Source organism: Antechinus flavipes, chromosome 5 (genome assembly GCF_016432865.1).
Source record: "Antechinus flavipes isolate AdamAnt ecotype Samford, QLD, Australia chromosome 5, AdamAnt_v2, whole genome shotgun sequence".
Classification (NCBI taxonomy): Eukaryota; Metazoa; Chordata; class Mammalia; order Dasyuromorphia; family Dasyuridae; genus Antechinus; species Antechinus flavipes.
This window is the reverse complement of record NC_067402.1, coordinates 267,246,474-267,264,571: the sequence shown is the minus strand read 5'-3', so window position 1 is coordinate 267,264,571 and position 18,098 is coordinate 267,246,474.

Sequence of the window (18,098 nt, the reverse complement as noted above, 5' to 3'; positions counted from 1 at the left end):
CTTGAAAAATAGGATTAGTGAACTGGAAACAGAAAACAGCTCTCTAAAAAACAAAATTGTGAAATGGAAAAAAATTCCACAGAACAAAAGAACTCAATTGGACAATTAGAGAAAGATTTTAAAAAAGTGAGTGAAGAGAATACTTCACTGAAAATCAGAATTGAACAAGTGGAATTGAATGACTCGAGGAGACAAGAAGAATCAGTCAAGCAAATCCAAAAAAATCAAACAATGGAGAAAAATGTGAAATACCTTCTGGGGAAGACAACAGACCTGGAAAACAGATCCAGGAGAGACAATCTGAGAATCATTGGACTCCCAGAAAAACATGATGAAAAAAAGAGCCTGGACACTGTCTTCCAGGAAATTATCAAAGAGAACTGCCCAGAAGTCATAGGAACAGAGGAAAAAATAAACATTGAAAGGATTCATCGATCACCCACTGAAAGGGATCCTAAAATCAAAACACCAAGGAATATAGTGGCCAAATGCCAGAACCCTCAGATGAAAGAAAAAATATTGCAAGCGGCTAGAAAAACCCAATTCAAGTATCAAGGAGCCACAATAAGGATCACCCAGGATCTGGCAGCATCCACATTAAAAGATCGAAGGGCCTGGAATATGATATTCCGAAAGGCTAAGGAACTTGGTATGCAACCAAAAATAACTTACCCAGCGAGAATGAGCATCTTTTTCCAGGGAAGAAGATGGACATTCAACGAAGTAAGCGAATTTCATCTATTTCTGATGAAAAAACCAGAACTTAACAAAAAGTTTGATCTACAAATATAGAACTCAAGAGAAATCTAAAAAGGTAAAGATTAATCTTGGGAACTATATTTTGACTATATAGATGTATAAAGAATACATGTATACCTTGTTCTAGAAATTGATGTGGAAAGGACATTGTACCAGAAAAAGGGTAAAGTGGGGGTAGTACATCTCATGAAGAGGCATAGGAAACCTATTATATCTGAGAGAAAGAATGGAGGGGGATGAATATAGTGGGTATCTTACTGCCTTCAGAATTGGCTTTAAGTGAAAAATCTTAAGACATATTCAATCTATGGTGAAACTTCTCCCATCTCATTGAAAAGTGAGAAGGGAAAAGTGGAAAGGGAAGGAATAAGCTAAGCGGAAGGGAATACGGGAACTGGGAGGGAAAGGGGTAAGATAGGGGGAGGAACTCTAAGGCGGGGGGAGGGACACTAAAAAGGGAGGGCTGTGAGAAGCAAGGGGTGCTCACAAGCTTAATACTTGGAAGGGGGGGAAAGGGGAAAGAAGGGAGGAAAGCATAAACCGGGGTTAACAAGATGGCAAGTAATACAGAATTGGTCATTCTAACCATAAACGTGAACGGGGTAAACTCCCCCATAAAGAGGAAGCGGTTAGCAGAATGGATTAAAAGCCAGAATCCTACAATATGTTGTTTACAGGAAACACACCTGAAGCGGGGAGATACATGCAGGTTAAAGGTAAAAGGTTGGAGCAAAATCTACTATGCTTCAGGTGAAGTCAAAAAAGCAGGGGTAGCCATCCTGATCTCAGATCAAGCTAAAGCAAAAATTGACCTAATTAAAAGAGATAAGGAAGGACACTATATCTTGCTAAAGGGTAGCATGGATAATGAAGCACTATCTATATTAAACATATATGCACCAAGTGGGGTAGCATCTAAATTCTTAAAAGAGAAACTAAGAGAGCTGCAAGAAGAAATAGACAGTAAAACTATAATAGTGGGAGATCTTAACCTTGCACTCTCAGAATTAGATAAATCAAACCACAAAATAAATAAGAAAGAAGTCAAAGAGGTAAATAGAATACTAGAAAAGTTAGATATGATAGATCTCTGGAGAAAATGTAATGGAGACAGAAAGGAATACACTTTCTTTTCAGCAGTTCATGGAACCTATACAAAAATTGACCATATATTAGGACATAAAAACCTCAAACTCAAATGTAGTAAGGCAGAAATAGTAAATGCATCCTTTTCAGACCACGATGCAATGAAAATTACATTCAACAAAAAAGCAGGGGGAAGTAGACCAAAAAATAATTGGAAACTAAATAATCTCATACTAAAGAATGATTGGGTGAAACAGCAAATCATAGACATAATTAATAACTTCACCCAAGAAAACGATAATAATGAGACATCATACCAAAATGTATGGGATGCAGCCAAAGCGGTAATAAGGGGAAATTTCATATCTCTAGAGGCCTATTTGTATAAAATAGAGAAAGAGAAGGTCAATGAATTGGGTTTGCAATTAAAAATGCTAGAAAAGGAACAAATTAAAAACCCCGAGTCAAACACTAAACTTGAAATTCTAAAAGTAAAAGGTGAGATCAATAAAATTGAAAGTAAAAAAACTATTGAATTGATTAATAAAACTAAGAGTTGGTTCTATGAAAAAACCAACAAAATAGACAAACCCTTAGTAAATCTGATTAAAAAAAGGAAAGAGGAAAATCAAATTGTTAGTCTTAAAAATGAAAAGGGAGAACTCACCACTAATGAAGAGGAAATTAGAGCAATAATTAGGAGTTACTTTGCCCAACTTTATGCCAATAAATTCGACAACTCAAATGAAATAGAAAAATACCTCCAAAAATACAGCTTGCCCAAACTAACAGAGGAAGAAGTAAATATCCTAAACAGTCCCATCTCAGAAAAAGAAATAGAACAAACTATCAATCAACTCCCTAAGAAAAAATCCCCAGGACCAGATGGATTTACATGTGAATTCTACCAAACATTTAAAGAACAATTAACTCCAATGTTATATAAACTATTTGAAAAAATAGGGATTGAAGGAGTCCTACCAAACTCCTTTTATGACACAGATATGGTACTGATACCTAAACCAGGTAGGCTGAAAACAGAGAAAGAAAATTATAGACCAATCTCCCTAATGAATATTGATGCTAAAATCTTAAATAAAATATTAGCAAAAAGATTACAGAAAATTGTCACCAGGATAATACACTATGACCAAGTAGGATTTATACCAGGAATGCAGGGCTGGTTCAATATTAGGAAAACTATTAGCATAATTGACTATATCAATAACCAAACAAACAAAAACCACATGATCATCTCAATAGATGCAGAAAAAGCATTTGATAAAATCCAACATCCATTCCTAATAAAAACACTTGAGAGCATAGGAATAAATGGACTTTTCCTTAAAATAGTCAGGAGCATATATTTAAAACCATCAGTAAGCATCATATACAATGGGGAAAAACTGGAACCTTTCCCAGTAAGATCTGGAGTGAAGCAAGATTGTCCACTATCACCATTATTATTTAATATCATATTAGAAACACTAGCCTCGGCAATAAGAGTCGAGAAAGATATAAAAGGAATTAGAGTAGGCAATGAGGAAACCAAACTATCACTCTTTGCAGATGATATGATGGTATACCTAGAGAACCCCAGAGATTCTACCAAAAAGCTATTGGAAATAATTCATAATTTTAGCAAAGTAGCTGGCTACAAAATAAATCCCCATAAATCCTCAGCATTTTTATACATCACCAACAAAACCCAACAGCAAGAGATACAAAGAGAAATTCCATTCAGAATAACTGTTGATACCATAAAATATTTGGGAATCTATCTACCAAAGGAAAGTCAGGAATTATATGAGCAAAATTATAAAAAAGTCTCCACACAAATAAAGTCAGACTTAAATAATTGGAAAAATATTAAGTGCTCTTGGATCGGCCGAGCGAACATAATAAAGATGACCATACTCCCTAAACTAATCTATTTATTTAGTGCTATACCAATCAGACTTCCAAGAAAATATTTTATTGATCTAGAAAAAATAACAACAAAATTCATATGGAACAATAAAAAGTCGAGAATCTCAAGGGAATTAATGAAAAAAAATCAAATGAAGGTGGCCTAGCTGTACCTGATCTAAAATTATATTATAAAGCAGCAGTCACCAAAACCATTTGGTATTGGCTAAGAAATAGATTAGTGGATCAGTGGAAAAGGCTAGGCTCACAAGACAGAATAGTCAATTATAGCAATCTAGTGTTTGACAAACCCAAAGCCCCTAACTTCTGGGAAAAGAATTCATTATTTGATAAAAACTGCTGGGATAATTGGAAATTAGTATGGCAGAAATTAGGCATGGACCCACACTTAACACCATATACCAAGATAAGATCAAAATGGGTCTATGACCTAGGCATAAAGAACGAGACTATAAATAAATTAGAGGAACATAGAATAGTTTATCTCTCAGACTTGTGGAGGAGAAAGAAATTTGTGACCAAAGATGAACTAGAGACCATTACTGATCACAGAATAGAAAATTTCGATTACATCAAATTAAAAAGCTTTTGTACAAATAAAACTAATGCAAACAAGATTAGAAGGGAAGCAACAAACTGGGAAAACATTTTCACAGTTAAAGGTTCTGATAAAGGCCTCATTTCCAAAATATATAGAGAACTGACTCAAATTTATAAGAAATCAAGCCATTCTCCAATTGATAAATGGTCAAAGGATATGAACAGACAATTTTCAGAGGATGAGATTGAAACTATTACCACTCATATGAAAGAGTGTTCCAAATCATTATTGATCAGAGAAATGCAAATTAAGACAACTCTGAGATACCACTACACACCTGTCAGATTGGCTAAGATGACAGGAAAAAATAATGATGAATGTTGGAGGGGATGCGGGAAAACTGGGACACTAATGCATTGTTGGTGGAGTTGTGAACGAATCCAACCATTCTGGAGAGCAATCTGGAATTATGCCCAAAAAATTATCAAATTGTGCATACCCTTTGATCCAGCAGTGTTTCTATTGGGCTTATATCCCAAAGAAATACTAAAGAAGGGAAAGGGACCTGTATGTGCCAAAATGTTTGTAGCAGCCCTGTTTGTAGTGGCTAGAAACTGGAAAATGAATGGATGCCCATCAATTGGAGAATGGCTGGGTAAATTGTGGTATATGAATGTTATGGAATATTATTGTTCTGTAAGAAATGACCAGCAGGATGAATACAGAGAGGACTGGCGAGACTTACATGAACTGATGCTAAGTGAAATGAGCAGAACCAGGAGATCATTATACACTTCGACAACGATATTGTATGAGGACATATTTTGATGGAAGTGGATTTCTTTGACAAAGAGACCTGAGTTTCAATTGATAAATGATGGACAAAAGCAGCTACACCCAAAGAAAGAACACTGGGAAACGAATGTAAACTATCTGCATTTTTGTTTTTCTTCCCGGATTATTTATACCTTCTGAACCCAATTCTCCCTACGCAACAAGAGAACTGTTCGGTTCTGCAAACATATATTGTATCTAGGATATACTGCAACATATCCAACATATAAAGGACTGCTTGCCATCTAGGGGAGGGGGTGGAGGGAGGGAGGGGGGAAAAAATCGGAACAGAAACGAGTGTCAATATAATGTAATTATTAAATAAAAAATTAAAAAAAAAAAAACAATTTGGTTTTCTTTCCTTTTTCTAATCAAATTAAATAATGGTTTATTTATTTTGTTGTTTTTTTCATAAAACCAACTCAGTTTTGTTTATTAGTTTAATAGTTTTTTACTTTCAATTTTATTAATCTCCCGTTTTATTTTCAGAATTTCAAATTTGATATTTTTCCCTAGTTTTTTTAGTTGCATGCCCAATTCATTGATCTTTTCTTTCTCTATTTTATGCAAGTAAGCATCTAGAGATATAAAACATCCCCATAGAACTGCTTTGGCTGCATCCCATAAATTTTGGTATGTTGTCTCATTATTGTCATTCTCTTGGAAGAAATTATTGATTGTGTCTATGATTTGTTATTTTACCCCTCATTCTTTAGAATCAGATTATTTTGCTTCTAATTAATTTTTAGCCTATTTTCCCTGGCTCTTTATTACATGTGATTTTTATTGCATCATGACCTGAAAAAGATTTCTGCCTTTCTCCATTCCATTTTGAAATTTTTTTGCCTTAATACATGATCATTTTTTTGTATAGGCTCCATGTATCATCGAGAAAAAAAGCACTTTTCTTTACAACTCCATTCAATTTTCTCCAAAAGTCTATCATCCCTAACTTTTATATGATTCTATTTACTTCCTTAAATTTTTTGTTATTTATTTTGTGGCAAATATTTATTTATTTATTTTTTTACATCAGTTGATGCATAATAAATTCTGCCTCAGCCTTTTACCTTTACTTTGTATGTATCACTCTGATTTAAGTGTGTTTCTTGTAAACAACATATCGTAGGATTCTGGCTTTTAATCCAGTCTGCTATTCACTTATGTTTTATGAGAGAGTTCATTCCATTCACATTCACATTAAAATTACTAACTGTATTTCCTACCATCTTTTTTTTCTCCAAGTTATATTTTTCTCTTTCCTTTATCTTTTCCCCTCCTGCTTCCCTATAAGGTGAAACAAGTTTCTCTGTGAATATGTCTGATATTCTCTTTTTGATCCAAATCTGGTGGGAGTAAGATTACAAAATATTAATCTACCTCCATTCTTGCCCTCAATTGTAATAGGTCTTTTTGCTTCTTCATGAGACATAATTTACCCCATTTTACCCTCCATTTTCCTCTTCTTCTAGTACAACCCCCTTTCCAACTCTAATTTCTTTTTTATATCATCACAATAAAATCAAATTATATCTGTACCCTCTAAGTATACTCATAAGAGAGATGTAGTTCTCAGGAGTTAAACATATTATCTTCCCATATAGGAGTGTGAACTTTTTAACTTTTAAAAGAAAGTTATTTTTTTCCTTTTCTTTATACATTTTTATGCTTCTCTTGAATTCTGTATTTGAAAATCAAATTTTCTGTTCAGCTCTGGTCTTTTCATCAGAAATAAATGAAATTTATCTGTTTCATTGAATGTCCATCTTTTCCCCTGAAAGATAATGCTTAATTTTGCTGGATAGTTTATTCTTGGCTACAATCCAAGTTCCTTTGCCTTTTGGAATATCATATTCCAGGTCCTTTGATGCTTTAAAATAGAAGGTCTAGGTCCTGGATAATTCAAATTGTGGCTTCTATTTGAATTGTTTCTTTCTGGCTGCTTACAATATTTTCTCTTTGATTTGATAATTTTAAAATTTTGGAGTTTTCATTTTGGGGTTTCTTTCAGGAGGTGATTGGTGAATTCTTTCAATGGCTATTTTACCTTCTGGTTATAGGACATCAGGGCACTTTTTCTTGATGATTTCCTGAAAGATGATGTCTAAGTTCTTTTTTTATTACAGTTTTCAGGAAGCTCAATAATACTTAGATTGTCTTTCTTTGATCTGTTTTCCAGGTCAGTTCTTTTTACAATGAGGTATTTTACATTTTCTTCTACTTTTTTATTTTTTGGTTTTGTTTAACTGATTCTTCATGTTCTTCACTTCCATTTGTTCAATTCTAATTTTTAGTGAATTATTTTCTTCAGTGATCTTTTTTTATCTTTTTCCATTTGGCCAATTGAACTTTTAAATGAATTGTTTTGTTCATTGGATTTTTTTTTCCATTTCATAAATTCTGTTTTTCAACAAGTTAATAAAAGCTATCTATGATAAGAGTTCTTTTTGCTTTTCTGCTCACTTTTTAAGGTTCAAGTTTGCTTTTAGGGCAAAGTGGAAATTGTCCTAAGCTTCCTCTACTAACAACAGCAGGCTTTTCCCTGCCCTAGGCTAGTGCTTCTGACTTCCTTTCTGTGCTGGGTGAGTATGGCCAAGTCCCACACTTTTGGGGTTCAGAGGCTTACTCTTTGTCTTTTGCATTTACGTTGGATGTCTCACAGCTAGTCTGCTGATCCACTGGCTTCTGGACCAAGATAGAGTAGCCAGTGCTGCTATACGTTGGCTGAGTCCCCTGTTAGATTCCCTAATTCAGGCCATACCACCCTGGTTGGAGGCCTCTCCTCCCTACCTCCCCATGCCTGATTGAAACACACATTTTCTGAAGTTCTTCCAAAATATCTTCTGTTGGAAATTTGTTATATTCCAAATATTTGTGGGTTCTGTGACTCCAAATTCAGTTCAGAAGCTTGATATGGTGTTGATCTGAGGGATGCCAGAAAAAGCTAAGAGAAAGAATGGTCCACTCTTCACTATCTTGACTCCACCCCATAATACACAGTTTTCATGTTTTATAAATGACTTAGGTGAAGTTATACGTCATGCTTGGTAAATTTGCAAGTAACACAAAGTCGGAAGGAACAACTAACACAATGGATGCTAGAGTCATCAAGTAGATGAAATATTGACAGGATGAATTTTAGGTGAAAGCTAAGAGGCCAAATATAAATGTGTACTTTGGATCAAAAAAATCAAACTTATAAGTACAAGATTAGAGAACCATGGCTGGAGAAGATCTAAAATTGATCTGGAGTTTATAGTGAGTTACAAGTTCACTATTCAGCATGGTAGTCAACAAAGCTAAGTCTATTTTGGGCTGAAGATAAAGGAGCACAGTATCCAGAATATAGCAAACAGCTGATGAGTTTAATAATCCTAGGAAAAAATATAAAGACTTGACTGAAATAATGAAGCAAAATGAGCAGAACCAATCGAACATTGTATACACTAAAAGCAATATTGTTTTAAGAATGACTGAGAAGTAAGTCATTTTCAAAGAGACCTAACTGAGTTTCAATTGATAAATGATGGACAGAAGCAGCTACACCCAAAGAAAGAACACTGGGGAAACGAATGTGAACTATTCGCATTTTTGTTTTTCTTCCCAGGTTATTTATACCTTCTGAATCCAATTCTCCCTGTGCAACAAGAGAACTGTTCAGTTCTGCAAACATATATTGTATCTAGGATATACTGCAACATATCTAACATATATAGGACTGCTTGCCATCTAGGGGAGGGCGTGAAGGGAGGGAGGGGAAAAAATCGGAACAGAAGTGAGTGCAAGGGATAATGTTGTAAAAAAAATTACCCTGGCATGGATTCTGTCAATATAAAGTTATTATTAAATAAAATTTTTTAAAAAGAGAGAGAAGTCAGTCATTTTCACTGTTAAAAAAAATCCAAACTCAGTATAAAGGACATATGAACAATGATACTATCTGCATCCAAAGAAAGAATTGATAAATAGAAGTGTATATAGAATAATTTTAAACACTCACTCACACACACACACACACACACACACACACACACATATAACCTATATATGTCAAATGGTAGCCATCTCTAGTTTGGGGGAGGAAGGGAAGAAAAAAAAGAAATAAATTTATCTGATCATTTCATTATATATTTAAAAAACAAGCTGTTTGCTTATATGAATTGCGGTTAAGTGAAGTGAGCAGAACCAGAGCATTTTATATCATAGCAGTAACACTGTATGATGATCAGCGGTGATAGACTTAGCTCTTCTTAGCAATAAAATGATCCAAGACAATTCCAAAAGACTTCTGATGGAAAATGCACTTCCTCATCCAGGGAAAGAACTTTGCAATTTGAATACAGATTCAAGCATACTATTTTCATTTTTTTCTCTGTTTTTCCTTTTGTTCTGATTCTTTTTTCACATTATGACTAATGTGGACATGTGATTAATATGATTGTACATGTGTAGCCTATATTAGATTGCTTGTTGTATTGCGGAGGAATAAAGAGGAAAAAGGAGAAAGAAAAATTTGGAAATCAAAATTTTATGAAGATGAATTTTGAAAGCTATCGTTACATGCAATTAGAAAAATACTATTAAGTGGGGAAAAGAAATAGCAAGTTACATAGATTTTCAGTTTCATGTGAAAACATCTTTTTTTGGTTATACTTTATTATGGAAATGCTTGTTTTATTTCATAAATGAAAAAAATTCAAACAAATAAAAATCTTAAAAAATACTTTACCCCGGCCAGATCACAATCTGGAATACTGTATTTTGTTCTGAGTGTTGCATTTTAGGATGAGAATTGATTAGTTGGATAGCTTTCTAGGTTGCCCTGGAGATAATTAGTCTGGTGTAGAGAAGAATTGGTTAGGGGAAGATAGTTATAATAGTTACCTTTCCTATTTAATTTCAGATTCTATGATCAATTCTATTTTAGATAGTATGAAGACAGAGCTTTATAGCCTTGTGGTTTATACATAGTGTGTAGTCATGTGGGTGACAAAAACAAGACTTCTAGTAATGCTTTTGATAATGGGAAAAGAACAATGGGAAAGACAGGTCAAGTTAAGTCAAGCCAAGCAACAAGCATTTAGTAGGGGCAGCTAGATGGTGCAGTGGATAGAGTACCATCTCTGAGGTAGGACCCGAGTTCAAATTTGGTCTCAGATCCTTGACACTTCCTAGCTGTGTGACTCTGGGCAAGTAACTTACCCAAATGCCTCAGCAAAAAGCAAACAAACAAACAAACAAAATCAAGGATTTATTAAGTGCTTATTGTGTTCCAGGCAATTGTGGTAACTTCTAAGGATAAACCAAAAGGCAATCTAAATCCATCCTTGGAATTACAAGCATTTTTCATCACACAAGCTTGTAAAAATATGCTATCTGTTTGTTTATTCTGATGTTGCTCTGACTGGTTCTATCTTTAGTTGGTTATTAATTCATGTTTCTACTATATGGTCAAAGTCTACAGGTGCCCTATAAGAACTGGGGATACCAAGCATCCAGATCTGGTGCCGTGCAGAGGCTTTGGGATTGAAGTATATAAGACAAAGCAGTGATTACAGAACATTGAGAGACTGGGAAGCCACTGTGGCAGGTGGAGGGGGTGGATTTTCTGGATTGCTCTGAAACCGTGAAGCCTCTCTCCTGGCACATACTCACTCCCTGACAGGTTGCTCTAATTAGAAAGGCTGTCTTGTGCAATAATTAGGGGGGTGGACTAGAAGATGACAGGCTAGTGACAGACTCTTCCTGTTGAAAGCCCTTCCCAAGGCGACCTCCACCCATGATTTAAAATGGAGCCATTGTCTGGGCTCTGGAAACCACAGGTGAACACAGGCTTTGACAGTTACTAGGAGGTGAGCCAAGTTGAACCTGAAATGGCAGAAATGATGATAAAGGATGGAACTCTCACCTAAATAACTGCCCAGAGCTCCCCAGCAGCCAAAGGGTTTCTGGGAACCTCTAATAAAAAAATACAGATAGTCATAGCTGGAAGTGACCCCAAAGGGGCTCTTATCTAGCCGGTCACTCAATAAAATGGTCTCTCTGGACTTGCCTAAGAGAGATAAAGGTAAAATAGCTCCCAAGAGATTTCTTTTTGTTTGTATCTATAGTGTTTTATACACAATAGGCACTTCATAAATGCTTGTGGAACTGAATTGAATTCTCATAGGCAACAAATGGAGACATGTTTCTGTCTCAGAACAATAAAATCTGGTGTTGGGAGTACATGATGATCACTACTAGTGTAGTCAACAAGCACCTACTATATCCCAGATGCTGTAATAAGTACTAAAGACATGAAGAAAGGCAAACACATAGTCTCTGTCCATAAGAATACTACATTCTAAGGAAAACAGCTATGTATTATAAGATATACATCATAAATGGGAAGTAATCTCAGATGGAAGATACCAGGAAATGTTTCCTGGAGGAGGTGGGATTTGAATTCAGTCTTAAAGGAAAGTAGGAAAGTTAGAAGGCAAAGATGAGGAAGGAGAAAAAAAATAAACTCCTTGAGGACTGGGACATTTGTTTTTGTATTCTTAGTTCTTGCCATATTAAGGTGATTAATAAATGCTTGCTGAATTGAAATGCATGTGGAATTGAATGTGCTTTATAAATTTAAGGTCTACTTTATACCTCTCAAGTTGACTAAAACAACAGGAAAAGAGAATGATAAACATTAGAGGGGATGTGGGAAAACTGACATTACTGCATTGTTGGTGGAGTTGTGAAATGATCCAACCATTCTGGAGAGCAATTCAGAACTGTGCCCAAAAGGCTATCAAACTGCAAATCCTTTGATCCAGCAGTATTTCTGCTGGGTCTGTATCCCAAAGAATTCACAAAAGAGAAAAAAGGACCCACATGTGCAAAAATATTTGTAGCAACTATTTTTTTTGGTAGAAGCAAGGAAATAGAAATTGAGTAATGCCCATTAGTTGGGGAATGACTAAATAAGTTAAGATATATGAATGTAATGGGATATTATTTTTCTATAAGAAATGATAAGCAGGCTACTTCAGAAAATCCTGGAAATTCTTACATGAACTGAGGCTGAGTGAAATGAGCAGAGCCAAGAGAACATTGTACACAGTAATAAAAAGGTTATTTAATGAGTAACTGTGACAGACTCAGTTCTTTTCAACAATATGGTGATTTAAGACAATTCCAATAGACCTAGGATGAAAAATGTCATCCTCATCCAGAGAAAAAACTACAGAGACTGAATGTGGATCAAAGCATAGCATTTTCACCTTTTGCTTGTTTGTTTCTTTTTTTCTCATGGTTTTTTCCCCTTTACAACTGATTTTCCTTGCACAACATAACAAATATGAAAATATATTTAAAAGAATTATACATATTTAACCTATATCAGATTGCTTGCTGTTTTAAGGAGAAAGAAAGAAAGAGAGGGAGAAAAATCTGAAATACAAAGTCTTACAGAAATGAATTTTGAAAACTATTTTTATGTATATTTGGAAATACAATACTATTGAAATTTTTTTTTTAAATTAAGGTATTATTATGACAGGTACATTTCCAGGCTTCCTCCTCCAGGAAAGGGTGATAAGGAAGACTGGATGGAAAGATTCTTATAGCCCTGAAATTGTCCATTTCAGGATAGAGAAAAAGAATATTAATTTTGGGAGCAAATAGAAGAAGGTGCACAGAATATGAGAAAAGCAAAGACAACAGCTATTTTGCTTCAGATCCAAAAGTTATAATAATAACATTAATAATAAACCTTTTAGGGTAGAAGAGTTTCCTTCTACTCCCTTTCTGTGTGTGGGATGGTCACATTTGTTTCTTTTTAAAACTTTCTCATTATTTCTTCAGTTAAGTGAGATCAATTCTAGGCCAAGAAGATATAAGTGAAGGTTTCATAGCACTAGGTTGGGAGGGGTCAACATCAGGAAAAGATGGGTCAGATAGCTGTATTTAAGCCTTTGAACTGAACTTTGGTCCCAGAGCCTCCATTATTGCTCCAGGCTCTCTTGAATTCCCTATTCCAAAGATGATAATTTTAGGACTTAGTGAGAGATTTCAGAATACAGTTTTATAATTAAGCGTTCCTTCAGACAAGTAGAAGCTACCCACCCCCTGTAAGTGGGGAAACATGTAAAAGAGAAACATCTTCTTTAATTAGTAGAATCCTAGAATTGAATCAGAAGGAATTGTAGAGAGCCCCTATAGTTCAACATTAATCTTGCAAGTGAGAAAAGTGATTTGTTTAAAGACACATGGGGGGATCAGGATTTGAACTCAGGTCGTGTGATTTCAAATCCAGTGTTCTATTCATACTACCTTCTGGAGGAGCATTGGTATTTTGAATTGAATCCAATGAAAATTTATTAAGGGCCTGTTCATCCATTATTTTAAATTAATAAAACATTTTATAGGACAATGATTTTTAACCATTTCTGGCTCATGGACAGACAGGTAGAAATCACAGTGGATAGAGCACTGGGCCTAGAGTCTGGAAACCCTGAGTTCAAATCCACCCTGAGATGCTTCCCTAGATCTTGGGAAGTCACTTAATCTGTTTGCCTCAGTTTTTTCATTTGCAAAATGGGGAGAGTAATAGCACCTACTATTTTCCAAGGTGGTTGCAAAGATCAAATGAGTTGATATTTTTAAGTGCTTAGTATAATGCCTAGTATATATATGTGTGTGTGTGTGTGTATTAACAAGTATTATTATGGACTTTGGTGAAACCTATGGACACCTTCTCAAGATCATGTTTATAAATACATAAAATAATATATATAATTATGTATAAATAATATATATAATAAAATATATAAAATACATATAAATGAATAAATAAAATATATACATAAATAAAATCTATAACTACATAAAATAAAAAACCAAAATGTACACAGGGCACACCTTTATATTTCATCTGCATTATTTACATCTTCTCCATCACTTCCTTAAGTCTAGATAATCAACAAAACAATCAATCTAGTCCTGATTTCTACTTAACCAGTTCCAGTTTGAGCTAGTTTTAGCCTTCCCACAGAGGAATATAAATCTAGACTTAGAAAAGACATTAGAGTCTATTTAGTCCAGCCTCCTCAATTTAACAAATTAGGGTAATGAGGCAGAGTGTTTAAATGATTTGCTTAGAGTCAGACAACTAGCAAATATCTGAAGCAGGTCTATCTCCCTCTAAATCCAACCCTTTATCCACAATACCAAACTGCCTCGGGCATAAATGGCAGAATGGGAATGGGATATGAGAAAAGAGAAAAGGGGATTCTAAAAGGAGAGGTTAACTTCACAGTCAAGGTCACAGCCCACTCTGCTCCAGTGCTTTCAGTTGTTCTCCCTTCCCCCTACTTTGCTCACTCACAAGTTGATTGTCATTTTTCATGTTTTAATATCCTTTACACTCATATTTCTACAGCTGAGATCACCAAGTCCTTCCATTTCTTCCTGTTACATCTCCAAAATCAACAACAATCTTTCACCTTCTATGCCAAACCACCCAGCCTATCAGTGTGTCCAGGAAACACTGCATTCTTGAGGAATCTCACCCGTTTGAAATAATCTAACATTGATTTTCTTCACTTTCTCCTTCACAGTATATTCCAAATGCTATTAAAAATCTTTTCTTCTAGAATTACACATGTTTAACATATATTGGATTATTTGCCATCTAGGGGAGGGGTTGAGGGGAAGGGATGGAAAAAATTTAGAACACAAGATTTTATAAGGGTGAGTGTTGAAAATTATCCATATATATATATTGAAAATAAAAAGCCTTAATAAAAAATAAATAAATAAAAATCTTCTCTTCTTTATTCTGATCACATCAAACCTAGACTTTAGATCCCTTCCTGGCTCCCTACTTTGTGCTTCCCAAATCAAGAGCAAAATTTCATTTTTCATATTCAAGACTTTAGCTCTTACATTCAACTGTCTTGTTCTTCATTAGGAAAGTCTTTCTTTGGTCAACATAAAGTAATTGGTTGGATGGGACCCCTGGGCTTGAGAGATGGTCCATTCAGTTACAGCCTGGGCAGATAGGACAGGATGCTGCTGATTAGAGTGATAAAGCATTTATTAAATAATAACTATATATCAGTACTGGGGATATAGATATAAGAAATAATATAGTTCTTGTTCTTGAGGAGCTTCCATTCTAAGTTTTTGTTTTATCTTCTAATTGCCTATTCTAATTCCTTCTATTTCTGTTTCTTTTCTTATTGCTAAAGTCAGCATTTCTAGTACAATATTGAATAATACTGGTGGTGATGGGCATCCTTGTTTCACTTTGAGACTATTGGGAATGTGTCCAACTTCTCTCTATTACAAATAATGCTTGCTGTTGGTTTTAAGTAAATAGTGCTCATTATTTTATGGAAAATTCCCTTTATTCCTATTCTCTCTAGTGTTTTTAATAGGAATGGGTGCTTTTTCTGCATCTATTGAGATTATCATATGAGCATTCTAATTCTTGTTAAGTCATTTTTTAGATATATCCGATTCTCTGTGATCCTAGTTGGGATTTTATTAGCAAAGACACTACAGTAGTTTGCCATTTCCTTCTCCAGCTCATTTTATAAATGAGGAAACTAGGGAAAACAGGGTTAGGGGATTTGCCCAAGGTCACTTAGTTAATAAGTGTCTGAGGCTGGATTTGAACTCACAAAGATGAATATTTCTGTCATCATCTTGGAAAGTAAGTTCTGTGAATATGTAGCCTGGTGACTATTCTTGCAAGTATATAACCAAAACTACTGAAGACACAGAAAGGAAAGTTCTTGCTGTCAAGGTCCTTAGTTCTGTCAACATCAGAAAACAATAGGATTTATAGTGGAAATGACATTGAAGAAGAGGATGCACAACAAAGCAATTGTACACTAAGGACCCTGAGAATTCTCTCTGACTTGCAGCTGAACATTTCCATGTGTGTTGTCCCTCTCATTTGATGGGAGTTCCTTGTGAGGCAGAGATTATGTGGTGTTCTATTTGTATCCTTAGTACTTAGCATAGTGCTTTGTACAGAGTAAGCACTTAAATTCTTCATCTATTCATCCGTCCATCCATCCATCCATCCATCCATTCATCCATCCATCTATCCATTCATTTAACCATTCTTTCATTCATTTTTGTGAGGGTGAGCATTCTATTAGATTTTGCAAATACATTTGAGTCATTTTAGAGGAGAAATTCTATGAACCAAAGAGCAAATGTTATTCTTATATTTTGAAAAGGAAAGAAAGTAAGGTCTTTACATTATAAATACATGAACTCAATGCAGGTTGTTGACAAATGTTATAATGTGATATCACAGAACTCTTTTGTCAGCATTTTGAAAGGGACACAGTGATAGCTAAGAAATAGCTTGGCTCTACTAAGAACAAGACATGCCTGTCTAACCTCATTTCCTTTTTTGACAGGTTTATTAAACTGGAAGACCAGAAAAGAATTGTAAAAGATAATATGCTTGTATTTCAGCACAGCACATAGTCATTTTTGTTGCTCAGTCATTCAGTTACAGCTGACTCTGTGATTCCATGGATTCCATAGCTCTAGAATGCTGAGGTCACTTCCTAGCTTTATGATCTAGGATTGTAAAGGGAACCTTGAGGTCATCCAATGACAATAGATCATAAATTCAGAACTGGAAAAAACCTTTGAGACAATCTAGTCTAAGCCCATTTACCTTTATTTTATAGATGAATAAACTGAGGCCACTGATCATCAAGTGGTTTGTCCAAAATCATAACTAACAGAGCTAGAATTTGCACTCTTTTCATTGAACCATGTTATCAAGAATTTGGTAAAGTATCTTACATTGTTTTTTTTTTTTCTTCTTCTTCTTCACAAGATAGAGAAATGTAGACTAAAAGATAATTCAGTCAGTTGGAATTGGAATTAATTGAATGACTAGATCTAAAGACTAACCATTAATGGATCTCTCTTAATTTAGAGGAGTTTGTCACCTTGGAAGAAAAGAGATCTGCTCAAAGTTATCTGGAGAGTAAATTCCAGAAGCAGAATTTGAACCTGGTCTTCTGAGTCAAAAGCTACTGTTCTTTTCTTCTTCTACTCTGGGCACAATGGAAAGGGAGAGACTCAATAATTGAGAAGTTGAACTAAATTTAATAGAAGTAACTTAATAAGAAAGTCCTATATTTAGTTTCAAATATTTAAGTTCATAAGGGAATGACATACTTAGACAAAGAGATTAAAAAATATTTTGGGTTTTTAGTAGGCTGAAATCTCCATAAATGTCAACAATGTGATACAGCAGTGGAAAACTATATAATATTAACCTATATTAAAACAATCATAGTGTCCAGAACCTGGGATATAAGTTCTCTGCCCTGGTCAGATCATCTGGATATTGTACCTAAATATAATTCTGCATGCTGAATTTGAGGAAGGACATTGATAAATTGTTATGTTTTCCAAAGCAGGCTATGAGGATGAGGAGGATACTTATTATATCCTAGGATAAATAGAAAAAGGATTTGGGATTGTTCATTCCAGAAAAGAAAAGGTTTAGCATCAATGTGATATCCTTCTCCAAATATGTGAAGGTTGGTCTCCAAAAGAATTAAATGTTCTTTTTGATCCTAAAAGACAAAGCTAAGAGAAATGGATGGAGAGAATAGGCCTGAAAAGGGCAAGAAAACAATTTTCAACAATTAGATTCCCCAAATTTGAAAGGCTACTGATGCAATAGGAACTGTGTCCTCCTGATCTTTGGGGGAGGAGTGGACTTAGGTTGGAAAAATCCTAAATTTCAACCCCACCCAACCTTTGGGAGCAACCCCACCCTCCTATTCATAGGGGAAACTCCCATAATAGTCTCCATCTACAATTCAATTGGAGATCTTGGCCTGGGGCATAATTGCTACCCATTATTGATGAGTCCCTCAATTCATCTGGAGATCCCTCCCTACCCCCAAGCAGTAGAAGGCTAATA